The 14,991-nt window shown below is 40.0% G+C and overlaps 1 protein-coding gene across 1 annotated transcript in view; it reads left to right on the top strand.

Moving 5' to 3' along the window:
• The window catches only part of EIF4E3 (eukaryotic translation initiation factor 4E family member 3), a 99,617-nt gene that overhangs the window by 11,596 nt on the left and 73,030 nt on the right, over positions 1 to 14,991 (top strand). The window lies entirely within an intron of this gene.

Below are 14,991 nucleotides of genomic sequence, written 5' to 3'. Positions count from 1 at the left end.
GCCCCCTCCCCTCCGCCGGAGCGCGCCGCGTGGCCGCCGCCGCCAGCCCCGCCGAGGCTTCCCGCGCCGCCCGGGCCGGGCTGGGCTGGGGGCGCCGCCGCAGCAGCTGCGGGGCCGGGAGGCGGCCGGGAGGGAGGCAGGGCCCAGGACGCGAGGTGGCGGCAGGTCGCGTTTGGCCCCAGGTAACGGGGGTCCGGCGGCGGTGCCCGGCGCCCGCCCTGGGGTCACTGAGGTGGCCGTGCGCGGGGGGGAGGTTGCCTGGGATGGCAGAGTCGGGAGGCCTCGGGGCGTGGGGGCGGGGTGTGGGACCGGAGGATCTGGGATGAGCCCTCTGCCCTCAAGCTCATAGTAATTCACAGTCATCGTCGTGATCACAGCCTTGTAACCTCTAGTATTCAGGTCAGCACTGATGTGGGCGGCAGTGTTCTGGGGAGCTTTACGCCCTCAGCGGTCACAGAAATACAAAGTTGGTTCTATGCTTAAACCCGCTTTATATCTGAGGAAGCAGAGGCTTGGAGGTCAAGGGAGTTGAGAGCCGGTAAGTGGTAGAGCTGAGATTCAAATTTCACTCGGTCTGATTTCCACGGCTGGACTCACCAGCGACCCTGAAGCATACCCTGCTCTCTGCCCCATTCGTGGTCCCAGTGAAGGCATACGTCAGGGAAAAGAAATTCAGCATTTTCCCTTGATTTGGAAGGTGAATCCCATGCCACCTTCCTCCCAGGGTGTCAGTCTTCTGGGAAGCCCGAAAGGGCAGCCCCTGTTCTGATCCTCAGCTGCACCAGATTCTCTCCAGGCTTTGCGTAGGCCGTTCCCTCTGCCTGGACCAGCCCCTCAACGGGCTCCCCATCCTCTGGGCCACTCTTCTGACCAGTCTAGCTTACTCTGTACCATTGCCCATTCATTTCCTTCTTAGCACTTAATATTTGGTATTATGTATTTTTATTGCTTTTGAAGATCATGTCGGTTCAGCTGATCTCTAAGCTCCAGGAAGGCAAGCGACTGTGTCTGGTTTTTCCTAACCCTGTATCCCCATGCCTAGGATGGAGAAGCCAGCATTTAAAAATATGTTCTTTCTCAGGTACACTCATGTTTTGCTTTGTTTTATGCAGAATATTATTTATTGGCATGGCAGGCACTGTGATGGGCATTTTTAGGATGACACAAGATCACAGAAAGCCTTGTCAGACTGAGGAGTCTAAACTTTAGTCTATAGGCAGTCAGGAGCCCTTGGAGGTTTTTGAGGAAAGTGCTGTGATTAGAAAACGACTGATGTGCGTCAGGAAGATTATTTTGACAGTAGTGTTTAAGAGGAATGACAGAGCAGAGTCTGGAAGGCTAGTCCAGAGCCTTAGCCTTTAACGTGCCCAGAAATCACTGGGGATCCTGATTCAGTAGGTCTGGATGGGGCTGGAGGTGATGCCTTTCTAGTAATTTCTTAGGTGACACTAATGCCTCTGGTCTACAGACCACACTTGGAATAGCAAGGACCTTGAGGGCATTTGGACATTTTGTAAAAATCTAAGTGATGGCCAATGAGGGCCTGACTTAGGGCCCCTAAGTGGCCAGGGACAAGTGGCTGACCAGGCAAGTCTACAGATATTTGTTGACAGAAAAGAGAACTAGATTTTGGAGAGTGTTTTGGTCAGGAATTGCATTTTGATAATAGTAGCTCAAAAATGTACATGAGTTTCTTTTCTTCATAAAACAAGAAGTCTGGAGGTTAATGGCATGGAATTATTGGCTGTAAGTCTGAGTCTCTGAAAATCTTTTAGCCCTTTCCTCGTGATCAGTAGGCTGCTGACACCCCAGCCATTCCCTCGGCATTCCAGGCAGAAAGAAGGAAAAGGAAAGAAGAGCAAAAGTGTCCTTGCCATCTAAGTGGGCCTCCTCTGAAGAGTTTTCTAGAAGGCCTACATGATAACAGACACATATTCATTGGGTACCACTATCAGCAAAGGATATTGGGGAGTGATTTCTTACTTTGATATTTTAGAGCCAGGCACATAGCCACAGACAGTGAGTTCCAGCCTTGATGTGGACCTTAGCACTTGGGCTGCTTCTACCCAGAGGAAGGGATGCCTTCTTTTAACTCACACAGAGATACCAACTCTGGTTCCTTTATGACACTATTAAGGGCAGCCTGTGTTCGCTGAGCACTTGCTATGTGCCAGGCGGTGTGCTGAATACTTGACATGTGTTATCTCGTTTCATCATTCTAAGGGCCTCATGGGGTGGGTACTGTTATAATTTCCATTTTGCAGATGAGGCAGAGAGGTTAATTTGTTCAGGCTTTCACCAAAAGTAAGTGTGAGAGCTGGGATTGCAAGGCAGAAAGTCTGACTCTAGAGCCCACGCTCACAACCACCATACGTATTGCGCCTTCACCGTAACTGCAAAGAAAGGTGCTACCTTTGTAAAAACAAAGAACCAAACACTACTGATGTTCACAGAATTAAAGCCGCTTCAAAGAGGGGAGAGATTTTCAAAAGCATCTCATCCAGTGCTTTCATTCTGTGAACTCATACATGGCTGAGTGGGCAGTAGAATCCAGGTCTTCTCACTCCTAGGTCAGTACCCTTACCACTTAGATGAAATCTTCATATTATTTGTTCTAATGATCATTTGACGTTTCGCTTAACCTCTTGGAATCTCAAATATTCCCATTTACAAAAGGAGAAATTGGACCAAATGATTTCAGAGGGTCCTCACCTCTGAGGTTCACTTTGTATATGAGAAAATGAAAGGTAAATGGTTATACAATCCCGAATGGGGAGAGATTTATTCTGCATAAAAAGACCCATAAGGAGAGACATTAGTTCCTTATGATTTAGGTTTCTCTAAGGTTTCCACTTCTCTCCATGACTCAGTACGCTTCCCTTTGGGATTTGGTTTAGTCATCATCTCAGGATCAAATAGCAGAAGCAGCAATAGAAAATATATAAATCACGGCTCTCACAGCAGTTATATGCCTGCTTCTTTCATTGTCACCATTTGTTCAGAAGATTAATACTTAAGGAAAAACTATTAACATTTCATTGCCAGAATCAACTTATTTTCCCTTTATTGTTTCTAGGGAGCTTCACTGAAGAATTTAAAATAGTTTCTTAGGCACCAATTTGAGTGCTAGCATCTCAAAGCATAACAGCTCGGTGGGATTCTTCCCTCTAAGAAAAATTGCTTCCTTTTGCACATAGATAGAAAAGTTGGGGTTTCCACCCCAAATTAGTTCTGTTACTTCTTTGCTGCACATGTAGGTGATGTGAATGGTAATGGAAGTCTGCTGTTTGGAAGACTGGTTGACAGACCTTGACAGATTCAATCAAGGCCATGGTCCCCATCATCACGGGAGACAGTTTGGCTGATGTCTCCTGTCCAGCCTCAGGCTTCTGGCTAGTCATCTGCCAATGGGCATGTTGAGCATCAAGTTAGAGGAGGTTGGTTTGACTTAGTCTCATCCCAACTCTTAGAAAACAAAATCTATGTCCAATGGATGCTGAGTTATCAAAGGATATTACTTAGATTGGCCTCTCCATGGGAGGGAGTCATAACTTCAGGACTGCAAATGGACTTGGAGTTAAATATATCTCAGTTCATATCCGAGTCCCATCAATTACTAACATGTATCCTTAGCCAAGTCCTTTACCTCCTCTGAACCTCTGAGCCTCAAAGGCCTTTTGCGAGGAAGATTCCATTAAATTCTATCCATTTACAAAAAAAGAGTGTAACGCAAGGTGTGCGCCCAGGTGGTGTGTAATAAATGGTAAATACATTTTTTGCTCTTACTAGACTATAAATGCCTTGGCTAACCATGGCTTGATTGACTTTTATATTCTCAACCTAGCCTAGGAGGATGCCGTACACACACACAGACACACACACGGACACACACACACACACACACATATATGTGTATATATATATGTCTCAATATTTGTGTGGCAGGTGTGAATGTCAGTCTATAAAATCAAGGGTGCCAGAAATATAACTGCTTCGTAGAAACTTAATTTCTGACTGAGTTGCCATTTTGCATTGATGGTGAAGAAAAACATGTAAACTTGGTGCTTCTGGCGTTTCATCATGGACCTTTGCTTCTTTGGGATGTGCCGTAATTCCAGGCTAGTGCCCAGATGGCCCGGCACACAGTCATTCAGGGTAGTGCGTGCGTGTGTATGGGAGGTCAGTGATGTTTGGTCAGTTGTAGCCATGTTTTTTCTGTCCTTATAAGCCATTGTGGTTTGGTGATTCTTAGCTGTCTCATGCCAGACTTGGGGTGTGAGAATAGGGGCTGAGAGTATATATCGTATTAGGTGTCTCTCAGCTGTATGTCTGGGAAACCCAGTGCAGATCCCCTCTCTCAGTACCCTCTCGTTCCTCCCTTCTGCCTTCGTCTCTGGGGACTCCCTGTCTACTCCAGCATTGGGGAATACTGTTCTTTCTGTTCTTCTGGATAGTATAATTGGTCAGTTCTCCTGGGAATCGGTGGTCCCAGAGTTTAGGTGTTTGGGAGAATGAAAGTCAGGAAGCTACCTTCCGTAAACCTCTCCTTGGTGAGGAAGCCTGGACCCTGCTATCTGCTTCAGTGTGGGGAAGGAAAGGGAAAAACAGGAAGAAAAATGATCAGGTCATATCTCAAAATATTGTCCTTGCTGTATATGTTTGTTGAATGAATGACTGAATATGTCATTCATGTGTACACGCATGGCATACTGTCACACTTCTAATAAGCAAAATATGGTTTAGTGAAAACTCTTTTAACAGTTTTCTCCATGTGCAAAAAAATGAAGTTGGACCCTTACCTCACAAATATAATGTACAAAAATTAACTCAAAATGTATCCTAGACATAAATGTAAGGGCTAAAACTGTAAAACTTAGAAGAAAACATAGGAGTGAATTTTCATAACTTTAGATTAGGCAATAGTTTCTTAGATATGACACCAGAAGGATGAGCAAAAAATGGAAAAGATAGGTAAATTGGATTTTATTAAATTTTTAAAGTTTGCACTTCAAAGAACACCTTCAAGAAAGTGAAAAGACAACCTACAGAATGCGAGAAGGTATTTTCAAGTTATATGTCTGATGAGGGAATTGTGTCTAGAATATATAAAGAATGCCTATGAATCAACAGTAAAAAGCCAAACAGTCCAGTTTAAAATTGGGCAAAGGATTTGAATAGGCATTTCTTCAAAAAGATATACAAATGGCCAATAAATACATGGGAAGATGCTTACCATCGTTAATCATTAAAAAGATGCAAATCAAAGCCATAGTGAGTTACCACTTCACACCTAGTGGGATGGCTGTTATCAAAAAAATAGCAAGTGTTGACGATGATGTGGAGAAATTAGAACCTCATACAATGCTGGTGTATAAATATAAAACGATGCAGCTGTTTTGGAAAATAGTTAGGAAATTTGTCATAAGTTAAACATAGAGTTACCTATGACCCAGCAGTGTATACCACTCCTAGGTATATACCCAAGAGAAATAAAAACATGTCCACATAAAATTTAGACACAGATGTTTATAGCAGCATTTCTCATACTAGCCAAGGGGGGAGTAATCCAATTGTCAGTGGATGAGTGGATAAACAAAATGTGAATTCTCCACGTAGTAGAATATTACACACTCATAAGAGGGAATGAAGTACTGACATATGCTGCAACATGGACGAACCTTGAAAACATTATGCTAAGTGAAAGAAGTCAAATGCAAAAGACCATGTATTGTACACTTGCATTTCTGTAAAGTGGCGAGAGTTGGCACATCTGTGGAGACAGAAAGCACATTGGTAGTTGCCAGGGACTTGAGGTAGAGGGGATTGAAGAGTGACTGCAGATGAGTATTGGAGCATTTGTTTTGGGGGTGATGAAGTTGTTCTAAAATTAGGTAGTGATAGTTGCACAACTCTGGATGTCCTAAGCAAGTAACATAATTGTGAAAAAACCCCCATATTTCATATCAAAGTCAGGTCACCTCTGTAACCTTAGGAAGTATCCTTATCAAAAGAGTGCTGCCGGCCTAGAATGTGACATGGACTCCTCATTGCTTCCTGAGTGAATGTAAGCCTTTAAGGTGTGAACTCTCGGGCCCATCCCTGGGGTTGGTCACAGAAATCAGTATGTCTTGCCATAAGGTTATGTGTACAAGGGTTGTGTCTTTGGTTTGCTTCCGTATTTACATGCTTTGATGCCGAAATGAACTTGGGAGGAGGGATTAAGAAACTCTTATTCAGTCACTAGCTTTACAGTACAGTGTCTACCCATTGGGAAAGATGTTTTTTTTTTTTTAGATCCATTAGTGCGCCAAGGTGTTTTGCATACACTGTCTAGTTTACTTCTACAAAACCCTGTACCCCCATTTTACAGATGAGGAACCTTGAGTCTTATGTTAATTACAGCAGTTAATTACATAGTCTATAGTGGTAAAGCAAGGTTAAAGTCTGGTCTACCTGGCCTGAAAGCCTGAATTCTTAATAAGTACACATACAGGGCTGCGTTGACTAATACATAATTGAGGGGGAAAAAAAACGTATCAACATCTTATAAATAAATACTAAACTGAAGGTTGTATTACTTGGTACAGAATTGAGAAAAACCATTATGCTATAGGCGGTATTTTAATCGTTTGAAAATGAACACTTCTAACATTTAGAAGAAACAAAAATAGACACTTGTCACCACTTAAAATCTCATTTTTGATATTTTGGTAGTATATTTTTTTCAAAGAGTTATAGCCATGGCTGCAAGTGAGAAAAAAGCCTTTTATGTGGCCCCTCTCTTTTCTATTATATGATGTTTAATAGCCGCTTCAACTCCCTCTAGGGTTAAATCATGTTGTGATCCTAAATTTTGCTTTCGAAAGATGGAATGCAACTATCAGGACAAGGGTGCTACTGTGAGTGCCAAAGATGATAGGATCAAACCTGTTGCTTAAACGTCCTCTTCCTGTGTGTGGAATCATGATATAATTAGTAGATATCAGAGCTACTACTTCTATAATCCTCTCCTCCCCCTCCTCTCTTATTTACTCAAAAATCAAATCGTGCATTGATTGTTGTTATTTTCTATTCTAGAGAATTATAGAGACTATAATTTTTAAGATACAGATTTTTGGAGTACATCCTTATCTAATGGTCTAAGCTATGGTACTGAGGCCCATAAGACACACCTTTAGGGATGTACCTACTCTTCCTTGATTTTCTGTTTTACCAGTTATCCAATAACTTTCTTGTAATGAAAAATGAACGTTTAACTCTTTAAAATACCCACCCTCTATACACATTCGCATCCACACACATAAATTCTTCCTCCGCCCGCCCCAAGCTTTGCACTGGGTTTTTATTTAGATGAAGTATAGAATCTTTCACTGGCCAGAATTCTTACCACTGTTAGGGAGAGTATCTGCAAAAATAAAAGGGGCTTACCTCAGAGACAAGGCAGACCGATTTTGATGGTGAAACAAGCCACATAAAAGGTATGACTTTGGCACATTTCTCCTTAGACTTCCCTGTGATTTTAGGAAGGTCTGATTTCAGTGTCACAGACATTATGAGTTAACAGCTGCATTTCTCAGAGCCACCCCACACCCTGCTGCCACCCTTCTGCCACTCTCCTAACAGGCATAGAACTCTAATGAATACAAGTTAGTTAGAGTCAACTTGGCATCAGTGAGCTGTAGAATTGTAAAATTCCATCCTGTGTAGTGTAGTTCACAGCTGAATCATACATGATAACTACATTTTGTGAATTGTACACCTTTTTTGTTTTCCTTAGAGCTAATGGTTGTGGTTTTTCCTCCCTGTAAAGTGATGTGTGCCTGTAACCCACTCAAATTTTTTTTTTTTTTTTTTTTTTTTTGCGGTACGTGGGCCTCTCACTGTTGTGGCCTCTCCCGTTGCGGAGCACAGGCTCCAGACGCGCAGGCTCAGCGGCCATGGCTCACGGGCGCAGCCGCTCCGCGGCATGTGGAATCTTACCGGACCGGGGCACGAACCCGTGTCCCCTGCATTGGCAGGCGGACTCTCAACCACTGCGCCACCAGGGAAACCCCCACTCAAACTTTTTGACAGAACCATACAGTTTCACTCACTACAGCCAAACTCATCATCCAATCAGGTGGTTGTATTTTTGTCCTTGGAGACATCTCTCCTGGAACCTTCATTCTCTTCAATCTGATCTGAACAGCCGTCTGCACGACTGTTGCCCTGGCACTTCCCTTCAACGTCATGTTTGTCTCTTCACTACCTTCCTATGTCAGAGCTCCTGTTTCCTGTAGCCCACATCTTTTTCTTCTTCTTTCCTTCTTTCTTTCTTTTTTCATTTATTTATAAATTTATTTATTTTTTTTTGGCTGTGTTGCGTCTTCGTTGCTGTGCGAGGGCTTTCTCCAGTTGCGGCGAGCGGGGGCCACTCTTCATCGCAGCGGCCACTCTTCATCGCGGCGCGCGGGCCTCTCACTGTCGTGGCCTCTCTTGTTGCGGAGCACAGGCTCCAGACGCGCAGGCTCAGTAGCTGTGGCTCACGGGCCCAGCTGCTCCGTGGCATGTGGGATCCTCCCAGACCAGGGCTTGAACCCGTGTCCCCCGCATTGGCAGGCAGATTCTCAACCACTGCACCACCAGGGAAGCCCTTTTTTCATTTATTTTTATGTGAGGTATATATCTCAGTAAGATTTTACATATCTGAAACCGCACTTTTTTTAACCTTCATACTTGATTGATAGTTTGGTTGGGAATAGAATTCTCCTAGGTTGGAAATAATGGCTAATGATGTTGAGCATCTTCTCATGTGCTTATCTGCCATCTCTGTATCTTCTTTGCTGATAAATCTGTTCAACTTTTTGCCCTTTTTTCATGATACCATTTGTATATATTTTTATTACTGATTTTTGAAAGTTTTAAGAATATATTCTGGAGTCAAGTTCTTTTTCAGATATATGATTCACAAATATTTTCTCTTGGTCTGTGGCTTCTTTTTTTATTCTTTCAATAGTGTCTTTTGACAAGCACAAGATTTTGATTTTCACCAAGTCCAGTTTATCATTTTGAATTATTTTATGCATCTGATTTTGCTGTCATATCTAAGACATCTTTGCCTAAGTCAGGGTCACAAAGATTTTCTTCTGCGTTTTCTTCTAGAGGTTTTATTTTCTTAAAATTTTATGTTTCATATTAAGCTCAGTCTTATAAACGGTATGAGGTATGGGAGGTATGGATTGAAGTTCTTTTTTTTTGCATATGGATAGCCAATTGTTCCATCCCTCTCTTGAAAAACTACTATTGTTCACACAATTGCCTTTGCATTTTTGTCAAAAATCAATTGTTCATATATATATGTGTGTTTGTTTCTGGACTCGCTATTCTGTTCAGTTTATCTACATCTATCTTGAGGGCGATACTACAGTGTATCGATTAATGTGGCTTTTCAATAAGCTTTTAAAATCAGGGAGTGTTATTTCTCCAAATTTGTTCTTCTTTTTCAGAATGTTTTGGCTATTCTGAGTTATTAGCATTTATATATAGATCTTAGAATCAGTTTGTCAAATTCTACAAAAAAGCCTGTTAGGATTTTAATTGGGATTGTGTATAGATCAATTTGGGGAGAATTGAAATCTTAACAATACTCCATCTTCCTATACATGATCAAGGTATATTTCTCCATTTTTTTAGGTCTTTAATTTCTTTCAGCAATATTTTGTAGTTATCAGTGTACAGTTTTTACACATCTTTCATCACATTTATCCATAAGTATTTCATATTTTTGATACTATTATAAATGGTATTTTTAAAAACTTCCATTTCTCATTCTTCAATCCTAGTATATAAACATATTATTGAGTTTCGTATTGATCTTGTATCCTGAGATTTTATTAAACTCACTTATTAATTCTAGTAGCTTTTCGGGGTAAATTCCATGAGGTTTTGTACATAGATGATTGTGTTGTCTGTGAATAAGGACAGTTTTACTTTTTCTTTTCCAATGCTTTTTATTTCTTTTTCTTGCCTTGTTGCACTGGCAATAAGTACAATGTTAAATAGAAGTGATGAGAATGGACCTCATTAGTCTCTTCCCCCATATTAGAGGAAAAGCATTCAGTTTTTTACCATTAAGTATGATATTAGCTGTGGGTTTTTGTAGATACCTGTAGATGAGGAAGTTCCCTTCTATCTGTACTTCCCTGAGAGTTTTTTTTTTTTTAATCAGGAATGAATGTTGGATTGGCAAATGCTTTTTCTGCATCTTTTGAGATGATTTACTATTTCAGTTTGTTAAATGATGAATTATATTAATTGACTCCCAAGTGTTAAACCAATGTGCATTCCTGTGAGAACCTCTAGTTAGTCATGATGTATTATCCTTTTTATGTTTTCTTATATTCTACTTGCTAAGATTTTGTTTGAGATTTTTGCATCTATATTCATGAAGGTTATTGGTTTCTAATTTTCTCCTCTTGTACTGGTTTGTCTGTTTTTTGCTTCAGAGTGGGGCTGGCCTAATAGAATGAGTTGGAAAGTATTCTCTCCTTTCCAGTTTTTGTGTGTGTGTGTGTGTGTTTGTAGTTTGTGTAGAAGAAGAATTTATGTAGTTGGTATTATTTTTTCCTTAAATATTTGGTAGAATTCACGAGTGAAGCCATTTGAGCCTTGAATTTCCTTTGGGGGAAGGTATTTAACTACGTATTACATTTCTTTTATAGATATATGGCTATTCAAGTTAGTATCTATTTCTTGAGTAAACTTTGGTAGTTTGTGTCTTTCAAGGAATTTTTCCATCTCCAGTGTTAATTCATTTTCAGAGACTTATTAATCAGCCCTTTGTTTTCTTTAGAATTCCCTTGCTATCTGTAGAGTCTGCTTGATATCATCTGTCTCATTCCTGATTTTGGTAGTTTGTTTCTTCTCAATTTTTTCCTGAATAGTCTGACTAGAGGTTTGTCAGTTTTTTTTAATCTCAAAGAACTATATTTTGGTTTCATTCATTTTCTCTGTTGTTTTTCTGTTTTCCACTTTATTGGTTTCTACTCTGATCTTTACTATTTCCTTTCTTTTACTTAATTTGAGTCCAGTTTTCTCTTTCCAGTTTCTTAACATGAAGCTGAGTTCATTGATTTGAGACCACTATTCTAAGTACTCTTATTATAAAATTTTCCCTCAGTACTATTTTAGCAGCCTCCCACAAATTTGATGTATGTGTTTTCATACTTACTCATTTGAAAATACTTTCTAATTTCCCTTTTGATTGTTTTTTTGAACCATGGGTTATATAGACGTGTGTTATTAACCTATATATATTTGGAGATTCCCAGGGATATTGCTGTTATTAATTTTTAATTTAATTCCATTGTATCAGAGAACATACGCATGTGACTTGAATTCTATTAAATTTATTGTGATTTGTTTTATGGCCCAGAATATGGTCTGTCTTACTTAAATGCTCCTTGTGTACTTGAAAAGAATGTGTATTGTGTGGTTGTTAAATAGAATGTTCTATAAATGTCCGACCAAGTCAGTCGATAATGTTGTTGAAATATTTTATACTCTTAGTGATTTTCCGTCTACTTGTTCTATCAGTTATTGAGAGAGGGGTGTTGAAATCTCAGACTATAATTATGGATTTTCATATTTCTCTTAGCACTTCTAATGGTTTTTTCTTCATGTATTTTGGAGTTCTGTTATTGTCAGGAGCAACATGTTTAGAATTGCTGTGTCCTCTTGATGAAGTAACTCCTTTATATTATTAATTGACCTGGTAATATTCTTTGCTCTGAAATTTAATTAGTGTGATAATAATATAGCCACTCCAGTTTTCTTTTGATTAGAAGTGGCACAGTATATCTTTTATCTACTCTTATTTTTTTATTTAAAAAATTATTTCATGGTAGGATATGCTCATAAAATCAAGCTAAGGATCAATGTAATGTCTAATTTTGCTTAACAGGCTATGCCTGGGATTTCAGGATGTCTGCTTGTATGTGTGTGTTTACGTGTGTACATGGGTGTGTGGTTTCGAATGAATTCTTGAAGTTCTTTTATTTTCTTAACAGTTTTTCTCATATAGTCTTGGTTCATGGGAGGTGCTCAGTAAATATTTGTTAAATTGAAAGTTTTTGTGTATTACCTGCAGAAAGAAAAATAGACTTTCTATCCTTTTTACTTTTAACCTTCTTCTGTCCTGTTGCCTTTCTGCTCTTTTTGTTGTTGTTGTTAAGTTTTGTTTTATGTCCAGGATGTAATCTATATTAGTGAACATTCTAGAGCATTTGAAAAAAATGCATATTCTGCTAAAGTGCGGTCTATCTCAGTGAGGTATTGTTGACTGATTTTGTTGTTCATTTCTTCTTTACCCGTGCTGATGTTCTGTCTCATAGTTCTATCAGTTGCTGAGAGTGGAGTGTTTAAGTCTTCAACTATAATTGTGGATTGCCTTTCTCCTGTCTGCTCTTTCAGGGTCTGCTTTGTGTATTTTGAGGCTCTTTTGTTTGGTGCACACGTATTTGGAGTCATTATGTCTTCCTGGTGGGTTGATCCTTTCATCCTTAGGTAACGTCGTTTGTCTCTAGTAAACTTTGCTCTGAAATCTATTTTATCTGATATTAGGAGAGCCGCTCTTACTTCTTTGTTTTAGATTCATATTTACATGGTATATCTTTTTCCATCCTTTTCCTTTCCATTTAACCATGTTGTATTTGAAGTGAGTTTTTTGTATATAGGATATTGTAGGATCACGGGGGTTTTGCTCGTGTCATTGTTTGTTTGTTGGATCCACTCTGCCTGGTGAAGGTAGAAGCCTAAGCTCCCCTCCTGGCCTTGCTGGCTTGGGTAGAGGTAGGGTCACAGTCTTTCCCATGGTGTTTGGTTGGTGTAGAGTAGTTCTTGTCTAAAAGTTTTTATCTTGCTTGGCTACTCCTTTCCGTGTCCTTTGGTTAGGGAGAAAGGCTTTTGTTGGGGCTTTTCTTGTCTGTACCCATCGTCATTTCCAGGTTGTCAGCTTTTCCAGCTCCAAATCTGGGATATATGTGGCCAAAAAAAAAAAAAAGAAGAAGAAAAAAAATCCCAAGGAACTCACCATCATGTCACTCCTTGGGTCCCAAGGTCCCTAGCTGGTGTGCCACCTTCTTTAAACCTTCTGTTTGTTTCATATATAATGTTTAGGAGTTTTCACTGTACTCTGTGAGAAAAACTGAGGAAAGCATTTCTACTCCATCTCGCTGGAAGCATATTTCTTCTCCATTGTCTCTGAAAAGATGTGTTACTGGACACAGAATTCTAAGATGACACTTTTTAAATTTCAGCACTTTGAAGAGATTGCTCCACTATCCTCTTGCTTGTATTATTTCCCATGAAAACTCTTCTCTAATCCTTATTTTTGTTTCTCTGTTCATAGCGTATCTTTTTCCTGGTATCGAACAATTGGATTATGCTCTGCTTTGGTGTGATTTTCTTCATGTTTTTGGTGTTTGGAGTTCATTGAGATTCTTGGATCTGTTGGTTTATATCTCTTAAACAGTCCCTCTCTGGAAGCAGATGGTTCGACCAAATTTACAGCCAGTGCTAAAACAGCTGTTAGTTTGTAGTTGAACTCTGATGTTTACTAGTCCTGTATTGTTTATTTAATAAGCATCTATAGTCTTTGTACACTTTTTCCACAGTGTTCTGTTTTTAGCATTTGGGAGCATAATTCGAATCCTTCCCTAAGTCAGAGGCCGAGCTCATTTTTCATATGACAGAGTGACGTCTTCAGGGAGGTGAAACTTGTCCTCAAGAGAAGAGTTTGTACATGTTAGGAGCACAGGCTTGGAACCAGACTGACTTGGGTTTCAACTCTGTACGTCTTGCTGTGTAATTGTGGGAATGTTCTTTAACCATTTTGAGCCTCCAGTGTGTAAAACGGGGATGATAATTGTATCTACCTCATAGGGTTGATATGTGGAATAGCTGAGATAAGTAAATGTGGAACATAGTTAAGCAGTCGTGAAATTGTAGCTATTATTGCTGTTGGTATTTTTTTTTTAAAGTAGTCTGTATTTTTTAGTGCAGCTTTAGGTTGACAGTAAAATGGAGCAGAAGGTACAGAGACTTCCGTTACTCCTATTACCCCTACATATGCACTTCCTCCCCTACTGTCAAAATCCCACCCAGAGAGGTCCATTTGTTACAATCCATGAACCTACATTGACACATCATTGTCATCCAAAGTCTGTCGTTTACATTAGGATTCAGTCTTGGTGCTGTACATTCACTGGGTTTGGGCAAATGTATAAGGACATGTATCTGCGATTAGAGTACCGTACAGAGTAGTTTCACTGCCCTAAAATTCCTCTTTTCTTTGTCTGTTCCTCCCTCCCTCCCCGCTAACTCCTGGCAAATACTGATCCTTTTACCGTCTCCATGTTTTTCCGTTTTCCAGAGTGTCATATAGTCGGAATCATATAGTACGTAGCCTTTTCAGATTGACTTCTGTCACTTAGTAATATGCACTTAAGCTTCCTCATGTCTTTTCATGGCTTGATAGTTCATTTCTTTTTATCCTTGAATAATATCCAGTTAATCGTTGTACCATAGTTTATTTATCCATTCACCTGCTGAAGGACATCTTGGGTGCTTCCAGGTTTTGGCAATTATGAATCAAGTTGCTATAAACATTTATCTGCAGATTTTTGTGTGAACATATTTTCAACTACAGTACTTTGGCTAAATATCAAATAATACGATGGCTGGATCGTATGGTAAGAGTATGTTTAGGTTTGTAAGAAATCACCACTGTCTTCCAAAATGGCTGTACCATTTGCATTACCACCAGCCATGAAAGAGAGTTCCTGTTGCTCCAAGTCTTCATCAGCATTTGGTGTTGTCAGTGTTTTGGATTTTGGCCATTCTAATCAGTGTGTACTCACATCTTGTTGTTTTGATTCGTAATTCCCTAATGACACGTGATGTTGAGCATATTTTCATATGCTCATTTGCCATCTGTATATCTTCTTTGGTAAG

Source organism: Aethalodelphis obliquidens, unplaced genomic scaffold (assembly GCF_003676395.1).
Source record: "Aethalodelphis obliquidens isolate GAN/ISIS:26980383/991018 unplaced genomic scaffold, ASM367639v1 scaffold22, whole genome shotgun sequence".
NCBI classification, from domain to species: Eukaryota; Metazoa; Chordata; class Mammalia; order Artiodactyla; family Delphinidae; genus Aethalodelphis; species Aethalodelphis obliquidens.
The sequence above is the reverse complement of the archived record's forward strand: the minus strand, read 5'-3'. Positions and strand labels throughout refer to the sequence as shown.